General features: G+C 48.1%; 1 non-coding gene across 1 annotated transcript; it reads left to right on the top strand.

Annotated features, from left to right (window-relative positions):
- Window positions 1-9,795: 9,795 nt before the first annotated feature.
- Window positions 9,796-9,937, top strand: LOC111589422 (small nucleolar RNA Z247). Its single transcript, XR_004849846.1, has one exon. It is a non-coding gene; the product is annotated as a small nucleolar RNA Z247 (small nucleolar RNA).
- The last annotated feature ends 16,021 nt before the right edge of the window (window positions 9,938-25,958 follow it).

Here is a 25,958-nt window from a genome sequence, read left to right on the forward strand (position 1 = left end):
GCAAAGTCCCTCAGCTCTTCTTTTTTAGCCTTAGACAACTCTTGTCCAATTATGTTTTGAAAGTTGATATTTCTTTCTTCCGAAGCATCTTCGGCAAGCTCCTTCTCCTTTTCAGGCACTGTAGCCGGGGTTTCCTCAGCAGCTGCAGCAGTTTCTTCCTCAGCCATATTCAAAATTATTTCATCAATGTCAGTAAGCGTGTTTTCCAAATTTGTGGCTTCGGCTGCTGCAACTTCGGAAGTAGAAGCTTCGGCTGGAGCAGCTTTGGCTGCTGCTGTTTTTAGCACTGAGGCCGACGATGGTGTTTCTTCAATAGCCTCAATGATAGTAATAATCCTTCGCTTTTTTGGTTCAGCGGGCTTCTCGGCAACCGAAGGTTCCTTCTTCTTCTTCTGTAAAAGCTTCATCAGTTCCGGTCCCAGCGGGCTTAGCTTATTAGGTAGAGATTCGGTCATTACCTTTAAAATTTCTTCTGCGTCAGTGGCAGAAGGTGTTGAGGGAACTTCTTCTAAATCAGCTTTTGGCTTCGGAGCTGTAGCTTTTCTTTTCTTCGAAACGGCCACCTTCGGCTCAGGGCTGGATTTTTTTTCTTTTTTGCTAAATTTTCATCTTCTTTTATCATTCTGGCAGCTTGTCTTTGCATAACACTGACAGCTCTTTTTTGTTTTGGCCCTTCGGCACCTTTACTTAACCGTTCATAGTCTGGGTATTCAAATTTCAGAGTGTTCATTACTCGGTTTAGCCTTCGTTTCGGTCGGGTGCCGAAGGCTGCCGTCATCAATTGATCTTCTTTCTTCGTATAATTGCCCAATATTTCATTGCACATAACTTCGATCGTATCCAACCATTCTTGGCAGGGTTCTTTGAAGTGTTTCTTGAACTTAAAATGATAGGGCAGTCGAACAAGTTCATTCTTTTTCTTCTCTCCTTTAAGCTTCGGCATACTCCATTCCTTTAACGTTGGGAATACTCTATTGGCTAAGTATTCCTGAACCAAATCCCTAGTTCCGATATGCTCGGACACAACTCTAAATTCACCCACAACATCTGGGCATGATGATCCCAGCGTCATGCGACACTGGGGCCTAGTTAACCCGAAGGTTAGGCCCAGTGGGCTCTAAACTAGCTTCTCCTTCTTCTCATCAACCTTAACATAAAACCATTCAGTTTTCCAACCGGTTGTCCATTTGGTGCGGTAGCTAACCAACGGTGTCTTCATGTCTTTGCGGTAGGCAAAATTATAGCAGCCGAAGTTCTCGTGCAGTCCATCTTCTCTAGCCTTCGTCTGATAGTGAAGTTCGTGCACCCGGTAGAAGGCTTCGGCAAGCGGCTCCACTCCTTGGCTTCGAAGAGCCCAGATAAAGACGCTAAGCCTAACGATAGCGTTAGGAGTCAGCTGATGAAAATAAATTTCGAAATTTTCCAAAACATCCACAATCATCCCATGCAGAGGAAACCTCAGTCCTGCTTTAAAGAAACTTCTGAAAACTACCACCTCATCATTTTCTAGCTTCGGAGTGATTTATTCTCCGCCAAAACGAATTAGCTTCTTCTCGGCTTCCCCGAAGTAGCCTAGCTTCGTCATCATGGGCATATCGGCCTCAGAGACGGTAGACTTTCCAAATTCCAAGTGGCTGGGTTTAGATGGCATGACGAAATAATCTATCTCCTCTTCATCAGCCTCACCTTCTTCAATGTCAGCCTGCTCGGTTTCGGCAGCACGTGCACCTTCGTCAGAAACACCCTCTAGCACAACCAAGCCTGATTGTCTCATTACTTCGGAGATTGGGGCGGTCTCGGCAGCTTCGGCCTCCTCCCCGTCGCGTGTGACTCTAGCAGTTGAACGCACCCTGGCCATTTGATGCTGAATTTCTCGCGGTTTTGACAAAGTTGATTACTTTTTGATTTTGCCGAAGCTCCCTCTTTTGACGAAGCTAAAGAACAAGACGATGCTCTAATTGAGAATACGAAGAATAAGCTTCGGCTATGGTCAAATTTTTCAGCAGCACAACAATACGATAGTAATGAATGCTGTGGTAACTTCACACCTACCCGTCTGTTTATATAGTGCTACAGGTGGGAAGGTGAATCATCAAGCCACCTGCACCCGCCGAACAGTCGCTCGCATTCACTGAACGGTGGACCGCATGGCGCGAGAAGGAGAATCACCAGATCGTGCGTACCCGTCCTATGGTGGGACCACCTCGCACTAGGAATACTTAAATCGTTTCTCGACAACGAGCTCAGGGAAGGTGTTTTTCGGACCTTCGGCATTCCGAAGCCTAAAAGAATTTTTCACGGGTCGAGCTCGTTACAAAAAATGATCTGGCACCGTGAAGGGGCTACTGTTGGGGGTCTGTTTCGTCGCCGAAGGTCCTGTGAGAAAAAACACCTTCGGAAGGCCAGAACAGGAATGATGCCGAAGCTACCAATCAGAGAGCTTCGTAGCGTATTTCCAGATGCACCGACTTAAAGATGAAATGACGAATTGGCCCATGATAATCTATGTTATGATTGTAATCATTTGTAGAGGACATGAATGTAAATTTACACAGGCTGCGCCCTGTGCCTATAAATAGGTGAACAGTACCCTCGTACTGTTCACGCTTTCGCATCTTACTTTTATCTTTGCCTTCTATCAAGCTCAAGGTATAAATGTAATTTGATATTATTCTTATGTTCTTATGATTATTTAATAATAAATATTTATGTTAAGATGTTATATAATTGTTTATGTTGTCTTCCTATGTTTCATAAGCTTCATCCTTTGTTTATACATGTCATACTTATGAAGGTATGTCCTTCATAACCTTCGTCCGAAGATCGTTATCTCCTAAGGGAAATAATGCTTCGAAGGACGAAGGACATTAACATTTAACATTTTGTGTTGCCTTGTTCTTAACTCATAGCATTTGAGAACAAGTCCCCAACAATTATTATGATATCCTCGCCACTAACAAGTGAATTTTTGGGAGAAGGACTAAAATGCAGTCAACGATAATGTATAAGACTTTGGAGCAAAAACAAAGACAAGAGACATAAATATCCAATACAAAAGGAAACCAGAGAGGTAGTGGTATTTTTTTCTTTCTTGGTGGCTAAGCATCGCTCACCCTGTGATGCAAAAATCTACCAGAGACAAGTATAGCCAAGACCATCAAATAAAGAGACAATTTAGCAAACAATCCAAATCAAGATCAGTGTTTTTATGTAAAATAGAGCATTTTTATCATCTCCAATTGCATTGACAATTATAAATATGATGAAATTGAGAAATAGATAGGCTGAGTACCCTAGCTCAGCCTCATCTTTGGCAGAGGCATCACCATCAACATCTTCAAAGTCACAATCTTGGAAGAGTTTCTTTGCCCTTTTTTGGCAGGGGAAGGGTGGGTAAGTCCTATCAGTAGATTGCAATCAACAATAGGATAAGATCTCATATGTATTATGGAAACAAATAAGTAGATTTTTGCGTTACAAAGGTTACCTTTTTTATACCACTCTTCTGTGTCCCGGTTATAGAACCACCCCAGGTTCACACTAGCATCAAAGATCTGTAGCAACCCGCGATCAAGCACATAGATTACCATTATATTTTAGACATGGTGTCTCATGTTATTTTATTTTCAAGTACTATGTAAATTCAATGAAATGCTAAGATTAATATGGCAAGAACATTTGACAGAAATTAGCATCATACTGCTGGTGACATTGGAATGAGAGAATTTCCATCATCTCTTAGTATTAGCTAAAGGAATGAGTTCCAAGGCGAAAAGAGGCTTCAGTTAGAAGAAAAATTTACCTTAGGTATAAGGGCATCACCATCAGTTTTCTGTGTTTCTGTTGACCTCGCAAAGCAACTTGCAGAAACTGCACTCATGATGTGCAGATTCATATCATCTTCCACAGATTTAAGAATAAAATATGAGTGTACAAAAAATCAAATTGGTAGTCAAACATGCGAACTGTATTCTGTTGTTTGAGTGATTTCACAAATTACTGTCAAATGTGAGTTAGAATATACCTTAGAAGTGGTCCTGGCATTCCTGCTTTGTGGTGTCACTGTTGGTTCAGTGATTTTCATCAACATTTTGTTGTTGGTATTCTCGAAGCATGGCTAGCCTCTGAAGCTGGTAGTTAAGGCATCACTTTTTTGAAGAGTCCCTTGCATATTGCTTGTTGTAACTTGAGAGACCATGATCAGTGTTGATTGTGATCCTGCTGGTGACATTTCCATAATCTAGCTCAACCCCCTAGCTGATATAAAACAGATCAACCATAAATCAAATATAACATATTGCAACAAACAATTACACAATCATGATTTCTATAGCAGAATATTATATTGTGTTCATGAGTTGTAACTGTTAGATGAAGTTACGATATTCTAGAAGTTTCTTGTGCATGTAATCTTTAGCCAACCGAATCAATCTCCTATAGATAGAAAGGATATATTCTAGGCTGTGCATAGATAGAAACTCCAACAATAGATTGATTCGGTTACCTTATTGTATAAGTTGTTGCACCCAGCCTTGTGCCTATATAAACATGCAATCCTTGGCCACCTAGTGTGGTAGAACGCTTCAACTGTGACACCCCAGTGTCACGTAGGGTTTTTCCTAGAGTTGACTCCAACCATTATCACATGTGAACCAAAAAGAGGAATGAACATAAAAAAATTAAGAACAAGGTTTAAGTGAGTCTTTTTCATCTTAAGAAATTCTCCTTAATCATGCCATGCACCTCAAGGTAAGAAGAACTCTCAAACCCTAATTAATCCTAAGTGGACCATTTAAGCACATAAAGGGAATTTGGGAAAAGACTTGGGAAAATACAAAATTTTGGTAAGAACCAAATAACAAAGTTTTAGTGCACTAAATAACCAACAAAATATAGTAAGAAAGTTTTGCCATTTGAATTTTCCAAAATCCCAAATCAGCCCATGAACCAATGCCCTATGGGGAAATTCAGAAATTCAGAAAACTGAATTTCAAACCCTTTCCCAAAGTTCAGATGTGTTCCCTGTTTTCCAAAACTCGAATCCACAAAGTCCAAATATCAAAGTGGCGCCAAAATACCCTAGGAACACTTTGGAGAAGTTTGAGATCAAACCCGAATCGTTTGACACGACTTGACATAAGTTTTGTCTCGGTTTGGACAGTGCTAACAGAGCTATCTTCAGGCCATCATATCTTCTCACCTAGGCCATATCTTCACTCGGGACTCACACACGACAGGAAGACCTTGGCACGGTGAAGAGACGCTACACAGGATCCTTGGCAAGATATGCACGTTTTGGTCGGCCAACAGGCGTTTGAACTCGGGCAGAATCACACTTCCACGTGTTCGATCGCGTGCTCAAGCGCTTGGCCGCGCACTGGCTGCCCTCTGATCGCGCGCCATGCACGGTCGGCTTCTGTCCCCCGCGCCTGCACTCAGCCATGCCTGAGGGCGCCTATAAGTACCCTGGATGCACAATGGTCTGCCCTTCACTCCGCCTCACGCCTCGAGCAAGAACTCCAACTCCGCGAGCTCTCCCCCGCCCGCCATCACCGCCCGAGCCTCGGCCACCGCGGCCAGCTCCCTCCAGCCACTTCCAAGCTGCACCAGTCACTCGGTTAGCTTCGCCAGTGGCCCGTGAAGCTTTCCAAGTCCTCGGACCCAACAGAGTTTCACCAGAGACCCAGGATCGACCTCGCTGGACTTCGGTCACCCGCAGCCGCGCGTAGACCGAGCAATCCGGTGATTCATTCTCAAATTCCTCGCGCGCATGTCTTCCTTGACCTCTGGTGAAGCTCCCTAACCTGTTCAATTGGACTATCGCGCCGTGAGCAGGCCGGATCCCTCGCCGCCGACGAGCTCCCCGCCTGTGCACGTGGACCAACCTACTCCGACCACCACCGCCGACGATCCGCACCTCGACGTGATCGCCAGAGACCCCGGACCTCACCCGACCCCTCACCGGAGCAACCTCGCCGCCGGTAAGCCCCTCCGCCCTTTTCTTCCACTGCGGTCACTATTCCATTAGGGGAAGGATCGCGGGTTCGATTTCGCAAAACCCTAGGGGTTTTCTGCAGAGTCATAGACTCAGATAAATAGTGAACCAAGGACCTGTCTGTAATACACTTAAAACCTTTCGCCAGGGACCCCAGTGCAAAACCCTTTTTCCTTTATCCATTTCTGTTTATTCTTTTTAAATTCAGTAAAGGACTTAGGAAATTTGTATCTTGAGAAATATTCAACCAAATTTAGTCAAACCAATTTTACTAGATTCAAAATATTATGAACTATCACATAAAAATATTGAACCCTGTGCTTTCTGTTTTAAATTTTGGAGTTTAGAATTAATTAAAGAAACTGACCAAACCTTATTAAAATGAAGAAAATTAGTTATGCTTCTGTGCTGAACTTAAGAAAATTTGTAGAAGTTCAAACCCCACTTAGACACTGTTTAAAAATATTGAGCACCCTAGTATTGAAGATTTAAACAGGGTTATCTATTAAAAGCCATAATTGTCCAAAACTTAGGAAAATAAGAAAGGTACTAGAAAATAATGAACAGTGGATGCAAATATTTTTCCTAGCCCACTTAAGTAATGAAGAACCTAGAAAAAATAAAAGGAACACTAGTCCAGAGCAAATTCAAGGTGAAATGTTTTATTAGGCACTAATAAAGCTAGAAGGGCAATTATTAGAAATATGAGAACAATTTCAAAATTGGTAAGAAAAATTCAGTAGACTTGTAACCACTAGGACACCACTACAAAAATGATAAATACCTAGCCCATCATTTTAAGTGGGTTGAACAAATAAAACTTGATATTGAGCCATATTCCAATTAAATCATAAGCAAGCCAAAAAGTGTGCAACAATGGGCGAATAAATTTTTACTAGATTATTAATGGAATAGATCACCAGAGCAAAATGCAAAACCTATTCAAACTACAAAGTAATACCCATTGCCCCTACTTCATGAAAAAGGCCATTTAATTCAAGAAATTCCTACCACCCTTCCCTTAAGAAAAAGGTTACCAAATTTTAGAATGATTGCTCTTGCGCAAAGAAGAAGATAGGAAAAATTGGAAATCTGTTGTTTGATATTTTTCAAGTATAGTGGTAGTAGAAAGCACCCCTTTGGCTAGAAACTTTAGAAAATCATAATAAAATAACTAATAAATATTAGTGGCTGAAAATTTGTACAAAATCATGTTATAACATCTAAATGCCAGCAAAAATAAGTCTTAAAGAATAACCCACTGTTAAAAGAGAGTTGTAGTTCAAAACATCCCCTTTGCCCTAACACTTGCTAATTTTGTACAGAGAGAACCCCTCACTTTTTAAGCCCCAAATTTTGAGACAGAAAATTATACACCAGTAAGAAGCTACTGTAATGTTTGCAGAATTTCTGGAAATTTATTAAGCTATCTTGTAGTTCAAACCCACCTTAAAAGCATAAAAGGAATAAAGAAGGGAGGAATTAGAAAGATTAATAAGTATTACCCCAACATGGCAGCTAAGAATCTTGTTAAAATATCCATAAGATATAAAGAAGAAAATCAGTAGAACACTAAAAATGGGTTAACCATTCAGTAATCAACTTGACCCTAAGTTGGTGAGTGTACCACCAAAAATCTCCAGTAGTGAGAATGAGGTCTACCCTATTAAATTGATCATCCTCCATCAAATTTTAATTGCTAAATTAAATATCATGCCATGCATATATCTTACTCATTGCATTCATTAGATTGCAACCTCGCTGATGGAGAGTACGTGCTCATCCCTGAGCAAGGAGCTGTCCACGAGGAAGACCAGGAGCAAGCTCCCGAGACTGCCATCGAGGATCTCCCCGCAGCCCCATCATTTGGAGGCAAGCCCCGGTTTTATGCATAACCAATTTATATATGCTACTTTACTACACTTAGTGTTTGTAGGCTTGTAATGTGCACTTAAGTGTAGGAGTTGCTTGAAACCCTTAGTTGCATGAACTCAGGATTCCTTTTTGAGATGGATACTAGTATGCTAGGTCGAGTAGCTGCTTTACTAATTAGGATCTCGGTAGAAGTCGAGTGATTTTTCTAGCAATCGCGCGAGGTCAGGAATTGATTGTATTCATCTTGATAATGGGATCTATGATGGTCTATGGTCTTGGATCCAGGGTGGATGCCTTGTCCATGAGACAGGAAAATGAATTAAGGATTAATGTGTGGATACCTGAGTCAAGCGTTTGAACGTACTAAACACATGTCGGGAAATATGGTAACCGGTAAACCTAGTACCTGATTGAAGCTGGGCGCGGACTTTTCTCCTCACTCGTCCTGAGACTGGGTCTCCTATGCTAGCTTTGGTGGGTACAAGTGCGGTCACTGCACGGCGGCAGCCCGGGTCAGTGGAGCATTGTATGCCAAGGCGGTGAGCCCTGGCCGCGAAAGGGGAATCGATGGGGACGGAGTGCCCTGACATGTCGTGTGTTTAGGTTTACCTTGCAAGGTTAATACTCGATTTGAATCGTCTGCTTCTCGCAGCTAATGAGACTGCTTGACCCCTTGTACTACATTGAGTAAGAAGTGAAATGAGGATTACATGAGATAACTTGTTGATTGTATTAAATGATTGTTACCATGTATGCTTAGAAAGAGCAAACTTAGCTACAATAATGATACTAGAAATGGAAAAGATAAAGTTGACCTTAGATACAACTAGTGCTTTTGGCAAACCAAACCCCTCAACCAAACAGCTACATGGTCTAGAGGTAGAAGAGTAGATTCCTCACACCGGGTAAGTCTAGCTGAGTATTAGTATACTTAGCCTTGCTTGTGGCATAATTTTTGCAGGTACGCTCTAGGATATGGTTGACGGTGTAACTTGGCCTACAACCCTGTCACCGGGTTGGACGGTCGAGTGGGATGCTGCTCCGGCAGGAGAGGAGCAGGAGAAGTAGTGGGCCAGGCCTTGCCCTATTCCTCGCTTTTGACGACATCGATTATCCGCTGCAGTTTATTTTGTGAACTTTTCTCAGCTACTTGAAAAACTCTGATTTATGTAATAACTCCAGTACTTTAATTTGAGGTTTTCCTGTTTTATTGTATTTCTTCTGTGACTCACCTTCGAGTGAGCTTGTGGTATTTGATCCTGGATAAGTGGCTTTATTAGACTAGATCTGAGGGACTGATGGCTTATTCCGATTTAAGTGCATTGCGGCCTTTAAGGCGTGACTTGGGCACTTAAACTGGAATAATCCGGGCGGTTCTGCCACATCAACCATTCCAATCTACATGGTACCATAGCCAGGTCCTCTACAACACATCCATCATGGCGAGTAGATTCTCAAATTCCACCACCATCCCCTCCTCCTTCTCGATCCCGGTCACCGAAAAACTCACCAAAACCAACTACCGCCTATGGAGTGCCCAAATCCTACCGCCCATCCAATCTGCACAGCTCTACGGTCTGCTCATCGGCAAAGAAAAGATGCTGGTTAAGACTGTCTCTGTGATGACTAACGACGCCTATATGGAGACGCCCAATCCCGAGTACATCAACTGGGTGACTCACGATCAAGCGCTGCTGGGATATATCCTCTCCTCTCTGATGCGTGAGGTCTTGATGGGTGTCACGACAGCCACGACCTCGGCCGACGTCTGGAGCTCCCTCGCGGCTATGTACGGATCTTGCACACGTGCGCGTTCTGTCAACACGCGCATTGCGCTCGCCACCACGAAGAAAGGCACGACCACAATGGCCGGATTCTAATCCAAGATGAAGAGTTATGCCGATGAGATGTCGGCGTCCGGCCAACCTCTGGGCGATGAGGAGTTCGTCGCCTATGTCCTCACCGACCTTGATGAAGAAATCTACAACCCGCTTGTGTCGTCCATCGTCACTTGCGTCGAGCCAATCTCCTCTGCCAAGTTATACTCGCAGATGCTCAGCTATGAGCTTCGGCTTGCGAAGCAGTCCGGCGGCAGGTACGCTGCTCATGGATCAGCCAATACGGCTACTCGTGGCCGTGGTGGCTCCTGGCATGATGGTTCTCCAAAATCACGGTCGCGGACGCTCGCGCGGAAATGGCCATGGCTATCCTTCGTCGTCTTCGCGCGGCAACTACAGCAACAACAACTACTTCAGGCGCAGTTCCGGTCCACCGACAGATCAATCCGGTGGCCAGTCTTGTCCACGCTGCTAGGTCTACCTTAAAGTCGGTCACAGAGCTAATATCTGTTGGTACCGCTTTTATGAAGAATTCACTCCTGATGATCGGGTTGCGGCCATGGCATCATCCTCCACTGCTGCTGATCCAAACTGGTACCTTGACTTCGGTGTGACTGATCACATCACCGACGAGCTGGAAAAGCTAACAGCATGATCGTTACAATGGCAATGATCAGATTCGGGCGGCTAATGGTGCAGGTATGGAGATTACTCACATTGGTTATTCTGTTTTGCCCACTTCCTTCCGCCCTCTGCACCTAAATCATGTCCTTCGTGTCCCTCATACCCATAAAAATCTTGTTTCCATTCATCGTTTCAATCTTGATAATAACACCTTTATTGAGTTCCATCCGTTCTTTTTCTTGATTAAGGATCAGGCCACGAGGCAAGTGCTGGTGCGCGGACCATGTAGGGGTGGCCTCTACCCATTGACATCTCTTGCACACCTACCCAGAAGCACGACCTTGCCGCAATAAAGCCATCCTATGAGCGTTGGCATTGCAGATTAGGTCATCCATCGCGTGATATTGTCGCTCGTGTCATTAGAAATAATAATTTAGTGTGTTCAGGCTTAGATTCCTCGGAGTATGTTTGTGATGCCTGCCTTCGTGCTAAGGCCCATCAGTTGCCTTATCCTAAGTCGACCAGTCAGTCTGCTGCTCCTTTAGATCTGGTGTTTTTCGATGTCTGGGGACCCGCCATTGATTCTTTTTGTAATAAAAGGTATTATGTCAGCTTCATTGATGATTATAGTAAATTTACTTGGATCTATCTTCTTCGCCATAAGTCTGAGGTGTTTCAGTTCTTCAAAGAATTTCAAAGCCTTGTTGAGCGCTTGCTCAATAGAAAAATCATTGCTATGCAAACCGATTGGGGTGGCGAATATGAGCGGCTTAATTCCTTTTTTCGTATCGTTGGCATCACTCATCTTGTGTCCTGCCCCTATGCTCATCAGCAGAATGGGGTCGTCGAGCGTAAGCACATGCACATTGTTGAGATGGGCCTCTCTTTACTCGCTAATGCGTCTATACCGCTCAAGTTTTGGGACCAAGCGTTCCTCACCTCAACACATCTTATCAATAGAACTCCTACTAAGCTTCTTGATTATGACACATCGCTCCACCGTCTCTTAGGTGCTACCCCAGATTACTCTAATCTACGCGTCTTTGGCTATGCATGTTAGCCAAATTTGCGGCCATACAACACCCATAAACTCTAGTTTCGGTCCATTTGGTGTGCTTTTCTAGTCTATAGCAACCTTCACAAGGGTTACAAGTGTCTTGACATCTCAACGGGCCGTGTTTATATTTCACATGATGTTGTTTTTGATGAGACGCTTTTCCCTTTGCTGCTCTCCATCCCACAGTCGGTGCTCGATATACCTCTGACGTGCTTCTTCTACCCGATCCTAATAATTCTCGGGCCAACTCAGATGATCTTGTGACTAATTCTCCTGCTGAATCCAGCATGCTTGCTCCGATTTTGTGGCCTAACCAGCTTTTGCAGCCACCAATGATCCCTGCTGCAAATTCTGTCCCGGCTGGTGGCCTCAATCCCGGTGCTGATCTGTTGCTAGGCTCCACGCCACACCCCTCCGACGCGGCTACAGGTGCGCCCAGCAACGCGGTGCTTCCCACCACCACGGCCGCATCAATAGCAGCAGCCACTTCGGGATTGCCTCGTGCCGACTCTGGCGCGGCTGGTCCCTCTCTCACTGACAGCCATCTGCCCTCGCCATCAGCCTCGTGTCCTATTCCGCTTCCTGCTAGGCGCACTCGGCTACAGAGTGGTATTGTGAAGCCCAGAAAGTTTACAGATGGCACGATCAGGTATGGAAATTTGGCAATTTGTGAAGAACCCTCCAGCTTGTCTGTTGCATTGTTTGACCCAAACTGGAAAAGCTGCCATGGACCTAGAATTTTCTGCCCTTATGCGGAATAAAACATGGCACTTGGTTCCTCCCGCACCTGACAGAAATTTGATTGATTGCAAGTGGGTTTATAAACTCAAGAGAAAAGCTGATGAGTCTATTGACCATCATAAAGCTCGATTGGTGGCTAAAGGTTTTAAACAGCGCTACGACATTGACTATGATGACACTTTTAGCCTAGTAGTTAAATTTGCTACTGTCCGCCTTATTTTGTCTCTTGCTGTCTCTCAGGGTTGGAGCCTCTGCCAACTGGATGTGCAGAACGCGTTTCTTCATGGTGTTCTAGAGGAAGATGTGTGTCGGCACCCTAAAACTAGGGTACCCCTTACTACTGTATAAAGACGCAGTACCCACACGACTATCTTTAGTCGCGTGGTAAATAAGCTGTATGTGGGACCAGACCATGACTCGCCCTAGCCTCGGGCGACTACTCTGGGCCAGCAACAGCACCTGACCCCACCACATGGGCGGGTTCGGGGCCGCCATGTGTCCAGAGAAAGTGATGTACTCCAAGGCATCAACAGTGAGTCCGGACCCCATGGGAGAGTGCCGGACCAGTGCCAGACCCCTGTATATACGGTCCAGGCCTCCAAGTTTGGTCCAGGACCTCCACGTGTACAAACCGGACCCCTAGGATGGGATCCGAACCCCCCGTATGGGTCTGGGCCACCCATAGTGGGGTCCCAGGGTTCTAGGACAGAACATACCCGGGCCTTGATTAGGACCCAGGTGGGGGTCCGGAGCCGACACGTGTCTAGACCTGGTCTGGTGGGATCCGGACCTATCCGCATACACTCCTTCTCCCTGCTCAGGCGGAGACCCGATGCTGCCACGTGGCATACTGCGCGCGGCATAAACCAACGGGTGGAACCTGGCATGATGCCTCTGGGCTACGCGTGCCTTCGCATTCATTACGGAGAAGATGTGCGCCTGTCCATTCCACTGACAGGCGGCATGCTCAGTCCACGATACGTGGGCCATGCAGTTACTCACACGTTACCATATCGAGGGCAATGACTCACCATTACTCGTATGTTTCCAAGAAAAGGGTTACTGTCTATCAATGCTGCATGGACTGCAGCCATCATGACTCCCGCTGATTACTCATGTGTTACTCTGTCAGCATTAGTTATTCACATAATGTATTTCTTCCATTATGCTCCTGGGCCCACATGTCGGGGCTCAGCATCCTTGTATGTGCCTCCCTTAAACTATAAAAGGGAAGGCACACAACGTTACAAGGGACACGCTGTACACACTCAATACAACATACACACAGTGGAGGTAGTGTATTACGCTCCGGCGGCCTGAACCACTATAATCCCTCGTGTCCTCTTGTGTTCATCCCGAATTCACCAAACAGGCAACCGCTTAGGCCCCCTCCTCATCTTAGGATTAGGGCGGGTGCATTCCGCCACCCGGCCGGAGGATTTTCCCTTCGACATTTGGTGCTCCAGGTAGGGGGCTTTGGCTTTAGGTTTTTGCCTGTTTTCTTGCTCGACACGATGGTTCAGATCGTCGAGCACCGTGGCTTGTCTCCCGAGGACTTCTTGATGGAGGAAGGGGCATTATCTTCCATGCCACGAGGCTCCAACCGCGCTGTGCCTGGTGCTGCTGCTATGCACGCTGCGCAGCAACACACGCCCGCACAGACCTCTAGGACTCCGTCGAGGGCTACCTATGGTGGGCCATTGTCTGCAGCCAGGGAGTTGCTGCGTAACCCACCAAGTTCCACGGCCTCCCCGGGGGCCATGAGGCAGTGGCGTGAAGATGTCGACCGTCTCCTCGGCATGGCCCATCCTAGCTCGGCCAGGTCCAGGCCTCGATCATTCCGGCATCAGCGCGAGGCGTCAACGTCTGTGCATTCACCCTCAGTGAGGGGGCACAGACTAACGACCTGCGAGCAGAACTCAACCACAGGCGTGCAGGCGAGGATGCTCGAATCTCTCTGGAGAGGGCGCGTGAGCGCCGGCAAAACTTCGAGGGTCGCAACCTCGACCAAGACTTCACTGCAAGGGACGCCCGAATCCAGATGGGTGTCCCATTGGTCGGCGTGGGCTGCGCCGCACTAGCAGATCATCTCCGCGCGGCGACTTGGCCACCCATGTTCCGGCCACACCTGCCGGAGAAGTACGATGGGACATCGAACCTGTCGAAATTCCTGTAGGTCTATGTCACCGCCATTACGGCAGCTGGTGGGAACACTGCTGTAATGGTAAGCTATTTCCATGTAGCCTTGAATGTGCCGGCACAGACCTGGCTCATGAACCTCACCCCGGGGTCGATCTACTCCTGGGAAGAGCTCTGTGCACGGTTCACAATGAACTTCGCCAGTGCTTATCAGTAGCATGGCGTGGAGGCTCATCTCCATGCAGTGAGGCAGGAACCCGAGGAGACTCTCCGGGCTTTCATCTCCCGCTTCACCAAGGTACAGGGGACTATACCTCGCATCTCCGATGCCTCCATTATCACTGCTTTCCAACAGGGGGTGCGTGATAAGAAGATGTTGGAGAAATTGGCGACGCATGACGTGGAAACCGTCACTACGCTCTTCACTCTGGCCGACAAATGTGCCAGAGCTACTGAGGGCCGTGCATGGCACTCGACGCTGCAAACCAGAGTCACCCAAATGGGTGGCTCAGGTGCTGCCACCCAGGGTGGTGGCAAGAAAAAGAAGAAGCACCGTGTCACGATAGGCCGTAGTCTGGTGCTCCAGTTGCTGTAGCTACGGCTGGGGACCGGGACGAGCGCGGCAAGCATCCACGGCAACAGGGAAGTGACATTGGGTCATGCCCTGTCCACCCCAACAGTCGCCACAGTGCCTCAGAATGACGAGAGATCCTGAAGCTCGTGAAGCGCATCAGTGAGCGGCGCGAGCATGCCTCCAGGGATGGCTCGCCGCCTCGGCGCCGGCCTGGCAAGGAGAAGGTCGACGAAGGTGACCTGGCCACGGGAGAATGGGACCTCGAGAATTAGGCCCCCGAGCAAGTCCTCAAGGATATCCTCACTGGAGACTCCGACTCCGGTGATGACAACGACCGCCGCAAGAAGCTGTACGTAATGTATGGTGGAAGCTGGGAGCTCACCTCCCGTAGGAACGTGAAGTCCCTGCGCCGCGAGGTCCTTTTGGCGACCCCAGGGGTCCCGAAGGCAGCCCCACATCAGCGGTGGCGGAGCACCACTATCTCCTTCGGGGCACCCGACTGCCCCGAAAACATGGCAGGGGCTGGTATACTACCACTCATCACTGCCCCTGTCATCGCCAACATGAAGTTGCATCATGTGCTGATTGATGGTGGGGTTGGGCTCAACGTCATCAGCCACGCTGCGTTCAAGCAGCTGCAGATCCCAGGATCCCGACTAGGACCCTCTCGCACGTTCTCTGGAGTGGGCCCTAAACCGGTGTATCCCCTTGGGAGCATCACACTCCTGGTTACATTCGGGACTGAGGATAACTTCCACACTAAGAATGTCTAGTTCGATGTTGCGGAGGTTAACCTCCCTTTCAATGCCATCATTGGCAGGCCGGCCCTGTACCGGTTCATGTCCATTGCCCATTACAGGTACTTGGTCCTCAAGATGCCATCCCCTGCTGGGGTCCTCACCATGCGGGGCGACCGTCCCGCTGCGCTTGCAGCTATCGAGAAGTTGCATGCCCTAGCGGCAGAAGCTGCTCGCCCGGATGACGAGGGGAGGGACCCCTCGACTTCCTGTACCAAGATGCCTGCTAAGGTGCCTAAGGTGCAACCATCTGGGGCAGACGGCGTCCCTGTCAAGACCATCCGGCTCAACGGGGATTCCTCCCAGACCACTCGCATCACGGGCGATCTGGAGGAGAAATAGGAAATCGCGCTCATCGCCTTCCTCCAGGCAAATGCCAATGTATTCGCATGGGAACTATCGCAGATGCCTGGGATCCCTAGGGAGGTGATCGAGCAACATCTGAAGATCCACCCTGACGCCAAACCGGTGAGTCAGAAGCCTCAAAGACAGTCCATCGAGCGGCAGGATTTCATCCGTAAGGAGGTCCGGAAGCTGCTGGACGCTGGTTTCATCGAAGAGGTCCATCACCCAGTATGGCTGGCCAATCTAGTCATCGTCCCCAAGGCTAACGGGAAGCTTTGGATGTGCATCGACTACACCAGCCTCAATAAGGCCTGTCCCAAGGACCCATATCCACTTCCACGAATAGATCAAATCGTGGATTCTACCTCTGGGTGCAACCTCCTATCCTTCCTGGATGCTTACTCTAGTTTCCATCAGATCGAGATGTCTAGGCAAGATAGGAAGCATACCGCTTTTGTAACTGTGGATGGACTTTACTGTTATGTTGTAATGCCTTACAGTCTGAAAAACGCCTTGCCAACATTTGTACGGGCGATGAGTAATACTTTTGGTGACTTGATTAGGGACAGGGTAGAGGTATACGTCGATGACATCGTAGTCAAGACTAAGGGAGGGTCGACCCTAGTGGAAGACTTAACCCTAGTCTTTGACAAGCTGCAGGCAACACGCATGAAGCTGAACCCGGACAAGTGCGTCTTTGGTGTCTCTGCAGGGAAGTTGCTAGGATTCCTGGTTTCACACCGGGGCATTGAAGCAAACCCAGAGAAGATCAAAGCAATAGAGACAATGAGGCCTCCGGCCTGAATCAAAGACGTCCAGAAGCTTACGGGGTCACTGGCCGCCCTTAGTCGCTTCATCTCAAGACTGGTTGAGAGGGCACTACCCTTCTTCAAGCTATTGCGGAAGTCCGACCCATTCTCTTGGACCAAAGAGACAGAACAAGCCTTTCAAGAGTTGAAGCAGCACCATGTGTCCCTATCAATACTGGTAGCTCCAGAGCCAGGAGAGCCATTATACTAGTACATTGCAGCGGCTACAGAGGCGGTGAGCATGGTGCTGGTCGTCGAAAGTACGACACAACATCCCTAGGGGAGTCATAAAGTTCCCCTAGGAGAAGGTGGTGGTCTGACCACCACGATGTTGACAGAAGGCCAGGAGTTTGAGGACTCGGGACTGAATGCAGGGGTCCGAACCATCCAGAAGCCGGTCTACTACGTCAGCGAGGTCCTCCATGAGGCAAAAGCCAGGTACCTTGAGACGCACAAGCTTATCTATGCTATACTTGTTGTGTCCAGGAAATTGCGCCACTATTTTTAGGCACACAGAGTTGTGGTGGTGACCTCCTTCCCGTTAAGGGCCATTCTCCACAACTCAAACGCCACAGGCAACATCGCCAAGTGGGCCACGGAGCTTGCTGAGTTCCAACTGGAGTTCCAGCCCCGCCACGCTGTCAAGAGCCAGGTCCTGGCTGACTTCATCGTGGAGTGGACCCCTTCCCCGAGCGCTCCTGGGGGTCCAGATCCCGATTCGGACACCACACCTGCGGAGCCAAGGGCTTCGGTCTTCACTGAGCCCCACTGGATGCTTTTCTTCGACGGATCCGCCTGCCAGCAGGGTGGCAGTGCTGGAGTTGTGACACCCCAGGTGTCAGTTTCGTGTTACGTCGCGAGATTTATCCTAATCTCGGATGCTCAGTAAAAATTTCTATTTCTCGCTCGCGTATGTCCCTGATTATCCAGATTATTCATTCATGTTTCACCGAATTCGGAGTTACTCAGTCTCATAGAAGGCCAATTTTGGAGCCTGTTAAAACTTTTATCCTTGGCACAAATGCGAACTCAAAAATCATTCTCGAATTATAAACCTCATCTGAAGCTCAATAAATCAAACTCTCGACGGCTGTTATTTGATCTGTGTCCGAATCCAATTTCTCGATGTTCGATCGATGTCCAACTATTTTAATCCGAGTCCATACTCACAAACGAAATAATCAATATGTCGTCCTCTGATCAAATCTTACTCGACTCAGCTTAGCATCTCTGTATCCAATCCGATTTCAAAATCAACATCGGCAACGATTTTTATATATCACGATTCGCTTTCTCCGACTAAAAATCCAAAACCGATCAAATCTCAGGACGGTTTATTTTCGATTTACGCGTAGGGAATTATTTTCAAGCAAAATCTAAACAGACTCTCGGCTGAGTTAATCGCGCAACCTTCCGTTCGTCCGAACTCTTTTCGCTCTGTTTCTCAGTAGCGACGAATTCCGCAGGAACATTTTTAGTCCGGAAATTATTTAGCGCGACCCAATTTAGTGTTTTGGGCCAAATCCAGTCCAGCCCGTTTGGCCCATAAGAAACCCTACCCTAATTTCTCCTCTATAAATATGGGCTTCCCTACCTTGCATTCTGAAAATTTTCCATTTCCACCCCAGCCGCCAACACCCTTCTCTTCCTCCTCTACCATTTTCCAGCCATGGGCTCCTTCAAGCACGTAGAGCTGGAGCTCCTTCCCCAGCGCGCAGGGGCTTCCATGGCCGGGCGTTCCTTCCCTCCAGCGCGTCGAAGCTCTTCTCGTAGCGTCCTCTGCCTTTCTTCTTCCCCGCTTCACGGCAGCAAGGCCACCAGCAGGCTCCCTGCTCCCCGCGCCCCCAGCCATGGCATCCTTCACTCCCCTACTGTTTTTCTCCCAGGGCGCAGCAGCAAATCCATGCAGCGGCTCCATGGCCGAGCACCCTGCCCGGTGCTCCAGCCGGCCTCCTCTGCCCCTGCCATTTTCCATAGGAGTCGAGCTCCTACCTGCAGCAGGCGCCCCCTGCTCTTTCCTGTCCGCGACCAGGGAGCTTCAGCTGGCGTGAAACTTCACTTGCGCACGGCGGCCAGCACCCTCTCCTTGGGCTCCAACAGCTTGGATGCCGAACCCCTTTCTTCCTTCCCCTGGCCGAGCTCGAGCTTCCCATGGAGCCATTCCTCCCTCTCTCTGTTGTACATAGTGCCAAGCAGCAACTCCATTTTCCCTGGCCGCGCCCAAGGTCGGTGACCAGCCTCCCCTTCCCTGTTCTTGCCGTGGCCGAGCCACCACTTCCCCAGCCGTAGCCCTCTCCCCCTCCATTGTTTCAGCGCCTGAAACAAACACCTGGCCGCCATCCACACTTGTGCTCGATGAAATGTGCAGCAGCCCCGACGGCTCCGCGTGCTGCCGGCTTGCTGTTTTGTTGCGTAGTGAGCAGCACGCCGTGATGCCGCCGTGTGTTCGCTGTTTTTGCGCAGCCCCAAACGTCGTCGTCGTTCACCCCGGTGAGACCGCGACGCTCCTTGTTTGATTCCGCATCGATGTTATTTTCCTATGATTAATTATGTATGTGTGTTGCTTTGTTTTATTTTTGTGGAGGAGAGAACCCCGTGTTTTGCGAGGAGAAAGCAAGTCGCTTAACGCTCGTTGGATGTTTGGAGCGATGCACGAATCGGAATCACCGTCATTCTTGCAAACATCATTTGGGTTTGTTTATGGTGAGCCGATGCATGTCGCTCTCGATCGACTCGATTAATCATTTTGTATGGATGTGTGTAAAATGTTCGATTATGCGCATTGGTAGGATCACGTTTGCGATTGGAGAACAAGAGGTTAATTGATGTGCACGATTTGTAGTTGTCTAATTATGTTTTGGTCGATGATGTGCATGTGGTTATATGTGTGTAACTGTATAATTTTATAAATGGACGCGTGTAGGGAAGAAATTGAAATAGAAAAGAACTCGAGTATTTTTATTTTGATAGGAAAATATGCGATGCGTTGTTTGATGCGAAAACTAAGTTACAAAATGTGGATTTTGTTTTGGGAAATGCATCGATGTGTTTATGTGAAAAGTGTATTTGTTTTAAGCAATGTGATGGGATTCATAATTTTAGAGGGGATATATTTATTGATGTGACGAGTAGTTTAGAGAATGCTAGTTTGCGTAGAGGATGTATCGTTAAGACATGAGTGTCAGAGTCCATTTATACTAGTGGTCGCGCCACATGGATTGAAGTGTCTCGAGTGCACGCCATAATATGGTTGTATGCGAGACAGGGTTATGCGTACGATGAGTTTAGTAAAAATTCCATCGGTGTCAGTTGTGTTAAGTTGAAGTTTATTTGTGCGTATAAAGTAGTAAGGTATTTAATGCTTACGACTCTTAATCGATGGTAGAAATTGTCTTGACTTAAATAGAGAGGTGGTGACATGCCAGAGTAGTCATCGCTTTCTCTATATTTATAGGTCAAGTCATGACGATGCGTATTATGCGTTCGTTAAAATTATGTTTCGTATATAGTGTATGATTGTGCTCACGATTTCGAGTAGACACTTCAAATAAGTCAAGTAGCTTTGTAATGCAAGATGTGTGATGAAGTTAGTTTGTTTTAGGATATGTGTTGAAATGCTCCATTCCTGTGATAGACATGTAGGGTTATTTCAAAACGGGTCGATGTGTGTGATGATGATATTCATGATTTAAGTAGATGTCCTGAAATTATGTGGCGAAGCTTAGGTTAAGTTGCAAGCGATGTGGAAATGTTTTCGTAAAGATATATGTGGAATGTGAACGAGTCATTCAATGTATTCGGTATGTCGTGTAGTGGTGGTATGAAAAATGAGTTAGGAATCGATCGGCTAAATGCCAAGTTCGGTTAGAGTTATTTTGATAGTTGGGATTGTGGGGTGAAGTGATGGCATGACTACGTAGCTGTTGGACACCAAAATGAGCGGACGGTCCGGCCCATGGGCCCGGACGGTCCGCGTGTCCCGAGATTAGATTAACTCGGATGTTTATCCTTATCTCGTGCGTGGTTATCCATCTAATCACGTGGGAGTTTGTTGGCTATCTCTTAGGAAAAGGTCCAGACCTCCTCCCCTATAAATATAAAGGGGTACGGCCGATTGAGAACCCCCGAACACATTCCAATCGAACCAATTACCTTATTTACTTTTCCTGCCCTAGGAGTAGATGTAGCATAGTTCTAGTTGTAGTCTTCCACATATCCACCTCCACCCCTATTCGACTCTACGTCGTCTAGATCCGTCTTGGGTGGCCTGCCGATCCCAAGACGACCCTAGGATCTCACCCCTCCCGGGGGGCAAGATCTAGTTGTCCATCCAAGACTTCTTCCTCGATTTGATCTCTTAATTCCTAGGCGACTCCACGTCGTCTGGGGACGCCCCGGGTGACCTGTCGACCCGGAGCACCTTAAGATCTTTCCCCCCAGGGGACGAGATCTAGATTCCAGCAAGGAGTAGGAAGACGACCCTGTCGCCAGGTCGCGGACCGTCCGGCCCAGAGCTGCGGACCGTCCGGTGTGACGCAGGGAAGACACCACTCCTGCGCCCAGGTCGCGGACCGTCCGGCCCAAGGCTGCGGATCGTCCGGCCCAAGGCTGCAGACCGTCCGCGCCTGACCAGAGGGCACCGCCACGGTTCTTGTTGAGTGTTTGGCGCTCCAAAAAGGCGTCAACATACTTTTTGGCGACTCCGCTGGGGAAGAAGTTGCAGATCTACAAAATCAGGCTTACATGGCCGATTCTAAAGATCTCAACAGTGCTTCTCCAAACAGCAACACAAGGCTGACTAATTTATCGGCCGCTGAGCATAAAAAATTAGAAGATGACATGAAGAAAATAGACGAGGAGGCCCACCGACAAAAGGATCAGGTGCTCAAGGTGGCGGACAAGTGGTACCTCTCGCACTTCAAGGTAGACTGCCACCAGAAGACCGTCCAAGAGAGGGAGATAAACGCCGAGTATATGTTAGCCGTGCTGCAACAGCTCCCCACAATAGGTGATGCCAGGTCAGCCGATGATATTCCATCTATTAAAATTTCTTTTGATAATCGGATTAAAAGTATCACGGAGGATATAGAGAGGATGACACATGCATTAGGAAAAACTCACATGCCTAATTTTTTATCACATAAATTAGGCGATGAAACAATTGCGCCAAACACATCGGCGGCAAATGGGTTTCCCCAGCCATATTCTGGTATGCCGATGGACTCATATCTAGGACGACCGTCATCACCATCTTTGCTAAATGGTGAGTCAACCCTGGGCACAGCCGGACCGTCCGCACACAATTGCGGACCGTCCGGCCCTCTGTCGGACCGTCCGGCACCCTACGCCGGACAGTCTGGAGTTACACAGAGCCCACCACAAGGGTCACAGGTGTTGCCTGACGTGACCGGACTGTCCGAGGATAGTACCGGACCGTCCGATCCACCCGCAGACCGTCCGACTGTGCAAGTCGGACCGTCCGGGGCACCAGAAGTCACCTGTGATCCACCTAGTGCGGAAGGCCGACATAAATATAATCGGCCACCCAAGCCCCAAGAACTAAAAAAGTCACATGTCCCTGAGCTTGTTTGGCCCACTAAGGCCAAACCTTCTGTTCGCTCTTACCCGCACTCGAAACAAAAGGAAAAGGTTAAGTTCACATTTAATATTACTAAATGTGATAAAATATTTGATGAGTTGCTTAAACATGGTAATATTAAATTGTCACATGTAATTCCTCCGGTTGAACAATTAAAAGGGCGTGTTTATTGCAAATGGCATGGCTCCTTTCTCCATAACACCAATGATTGTGCCGTCTTCCGTCGGCAAATACAATCGGCTATAAACGAAGGCCGGTTGAGGTTTCAAAAAGAGGTGAAAATTGACAGGCCACCTGTTCCTGTCACCACATTAGAGCCCATGAGCAAAAAGGCCATAATTCGGCCTTGTGCGGCCGATAAAAGTAAAAATAAAAATATCGTCATTGGTGATCCTCGCACACCAAATATGTCACGCAGAATGGTTACTCTGAAGGCTCCGGACAAAAGAAAGACCGGAGGCACCGGGGGCAAGCACGATCGGACACCCGATCACGGTCGCCTGTCATGCGTACGCCGGACGATCCGGGTACTAAGGCCGAACAGTCCGAGACAGGCGCGGACAGTCCGGCTATGATGGCCGGACGGTCCGCAGATGGTCAGAAGCAGCAACCTCAGACCATCGGACCACAACGTTCCAACACAAGTGTTAGGAAACAAAACACTACTAAGACGTCTGGACGACTCAGTAGAGTCGGCCCTACTTTTGGTCAGTTGCTTGCCAAATATATGAAGAAGGCCGTTCCACACAACCGGCCAATAAAACAAACAAAGTCAATAGGGCGATCTGTGCGAAAGCAAAAGCCGACTAAACGGACCCAAAGGGTAGCACAACCAATATCGCCTTATCATCCTCCTCCAGGGATAGCATGGTGCGTCCCATTCTATCCATCGCCGATGTGTTGTCCTACTCATGTGTGGGGTGGTACGGCGATGAATTTGTATTACTGGCCCAATCCGTTTGCTTATTTGGGCTGGGGGGCACCACAAGTTTTTGCCTATTGACAGGTTGATCAGATAGACATGGCTGAAGAGGATGCGATCCGAAACGGCCTCTGTGCATTAAAGTCCCATCAAGTATTTATATTATCTGATCGCAAGAGCCGATGACTTGCATCGAGCTGAGTCCTTACTTCGGAAAAAAAAAACCTCATGAGGTCAATTGTTTCCGAAGTTTTCGCTAATGCTTTTGGTTCGCCATGCTCCACCAAAAGGCAGGGGGGCATATGTTGGACACCAAAATGAGCGGACGGTCCGGCCCATGGGCCCGGACGGTCCGCGTGTCCCGAGATTAGATTAACTCGGATGTTTATCCTTATCTCGTGCGTGGTTATCCATCTAATCACGTGGGAGTTTGTTGGCTATCTCTTAGGAAAAGGTCCAGACCTCCTCCCCTATAAATATAAAGGGGTACGGCCGATTGAGAACCCCCGAACACATTCCAATCGAACCAATTACCTTATTTACTTTTCCTGCCCTAGGAGTAGATGTAGCATAGTTCTAGTTGTAGTCTTCCACATATCCACCTCCACCCCTATTCAACTCTACGTCGTCTAGATCCGTCTTGGGTGGCCTGCCGATCCCAAGACGACCCTAGGATCTCACCCCTCCCGGGGGGCAAGATCTAGTTGTCCATCCAAGACTTCTTCCTCGATTTGATCTCTTAATTCCTAGGCGACTCCACGTCGTCTGGGGACGCCCCGGGTGACCTGTCGACCCGGAGCACCTTAAGATCTTTCCCCCCAGGGGACGAGATCTAGATTCCAGCAAGGAGTAGGAAGACGACCCTGTCGCCAGGTCGCGGACCGTCCGGCCCAGAGCTGCGGACCGTCCGGTGTGACGCAGGGAAGACACCGCTCCTGCGCCCAGGTCGCGGACCGTCCGGCCCAAGGCTGCGGACCGTCCGGCCCAAGGCTGCGGACCGTCCGCGCCTGACCAGAGGGCACCGCCACGGTTCTTGTTGAGTGTTTGGCGCTCCAAAAAGGCGTCAACATACTTTTTGGCGACTCCGCTGGGGAAGAAGTTGCAGATCTACAAAATCAGGCTTACATGGCCGATTCTAAAGATCTCAACAGTGCTTCTCCAAACAGCAACACAAGGCTGACTAATTTATCGGCCGCTGAGCATAAAAAATTAGAAGATGACATGAAGAAAATAGACGAGGAGGCCCACCGACAAAAGGATCAGGTGCTCAAGGTGGCGGACAAGTGGTACCTCTCGCACTTCAAGGTAGACTGCCACCAGAAGACCGTCCAAGAGAGGGAGATAAACGCCGAGTATATGTTAGCCGTGCTGCAACAGCTCCCCACAATAGGTGATGCCAGGTCAGCCGATGATATTCCATCTATTAAAATTTCTTTTGATAATCGGATTAAAAGTATCACGGAGGATATAGAGAGGATGACACATGCATTAGGAAAAACTCACATGCCTAATTTTTTATCACATAAATTAGGCGATGAAACAATTGCGCCAAACACATCGGCGGCAAATGGGTTTCCCCAGCCATATTCTGGTATGCCGATGGACTCATATCTAGGACGACCGTCATCACCATCTTTGCTAAATGGTGAGTCAACCCTGGGCACAGCCGGACCGTCCGCACACAATTGCGGACCGTCCGGCCCTCTGTCGGACCGTCCGGCACCCTACGCCGGACAGTCTGGAGTTACACAGAGCCCACCACAAGGGTCACAGGTGTTGCTTGACGTGACCGGACTGTCCGAGGATAGTACCGGACCGTCCGATCCACCCGCAGACCGTCCGACTGTGCAAGTCGGACCGTCCGGGGCACCAGAAGTCACCTGTGATCCACCTAGTGCGGAAGGCCGACATAAATATAATCGGCCACCCAAGCCCCAAGAACTAAAAAAGTCACATGTCCCTGAGCTTGTTTGGCCCACTAAGGCCAAACCTTCTGTTCGCTCTTACCCGCACTCGAAACAAAAGGAAAAGGTTAAGTTCACATTTAATATTACTAAATGTGATAAAATATTTGATGAGTTGCTTAAACATGGTAATATTAAATTGTCACATGTAATTCCTCCGGTTGAACAATTAAAAGGGCGTGTTTATTGCAAATGGCATGGCTCCTTTCTCCATAACACCAATGATTGTGCCGTCTTCCGTCGGCAAATACAATCGGCTATAAACGAAGGCCGGTTGAGGTTTCAAAAAGAGGTGAAAATTGACAGGCCACCTGTTCCTGTCACCACATTAGAGCCCATGAGCAAAAAGGCCATAATTCGGCCTTGTGCGGCCGATAAAAGTAAAAATAAAAATATCGTCATTGGTGATCCTCGCACACCAAATATGTCACGCAGAATGGTTACTCTGAAGGCTCCGGACAAAAGAAAGACCGGAGGCACCGGGGGGCAAGCACGATCGGACACCCGATCACGGTCGCCTGTCATGCGTACGCCGGACGATCCGGGTACTAAGGCCGAACAGTCCGAGACAGGCGCGGACAGTCCGGCTATGATGGCCGGACGGTCCGCAGATGGTCAGAAGCAGCAACCTCAGACCATCGGACCACAACGTTCCAACACAAGTGTTAGGAAACAAAAC

The sequence above is a fragment of the Zea mays genome, chromosome 5, assembly GCF_902167145.1.
Source record: "Zea mays cultivar B73 chromosome 5, Zm-B73-REFERENCE-NAM-5.0, whole genome shotgun sequence".
Taxonomy (NCBI): domain Eukaryota; kingdom Viridiplantae; phylum Streptophyta; class Magnoliopsida; order Poales; family Poaceae; genus Zea; species Zea mays.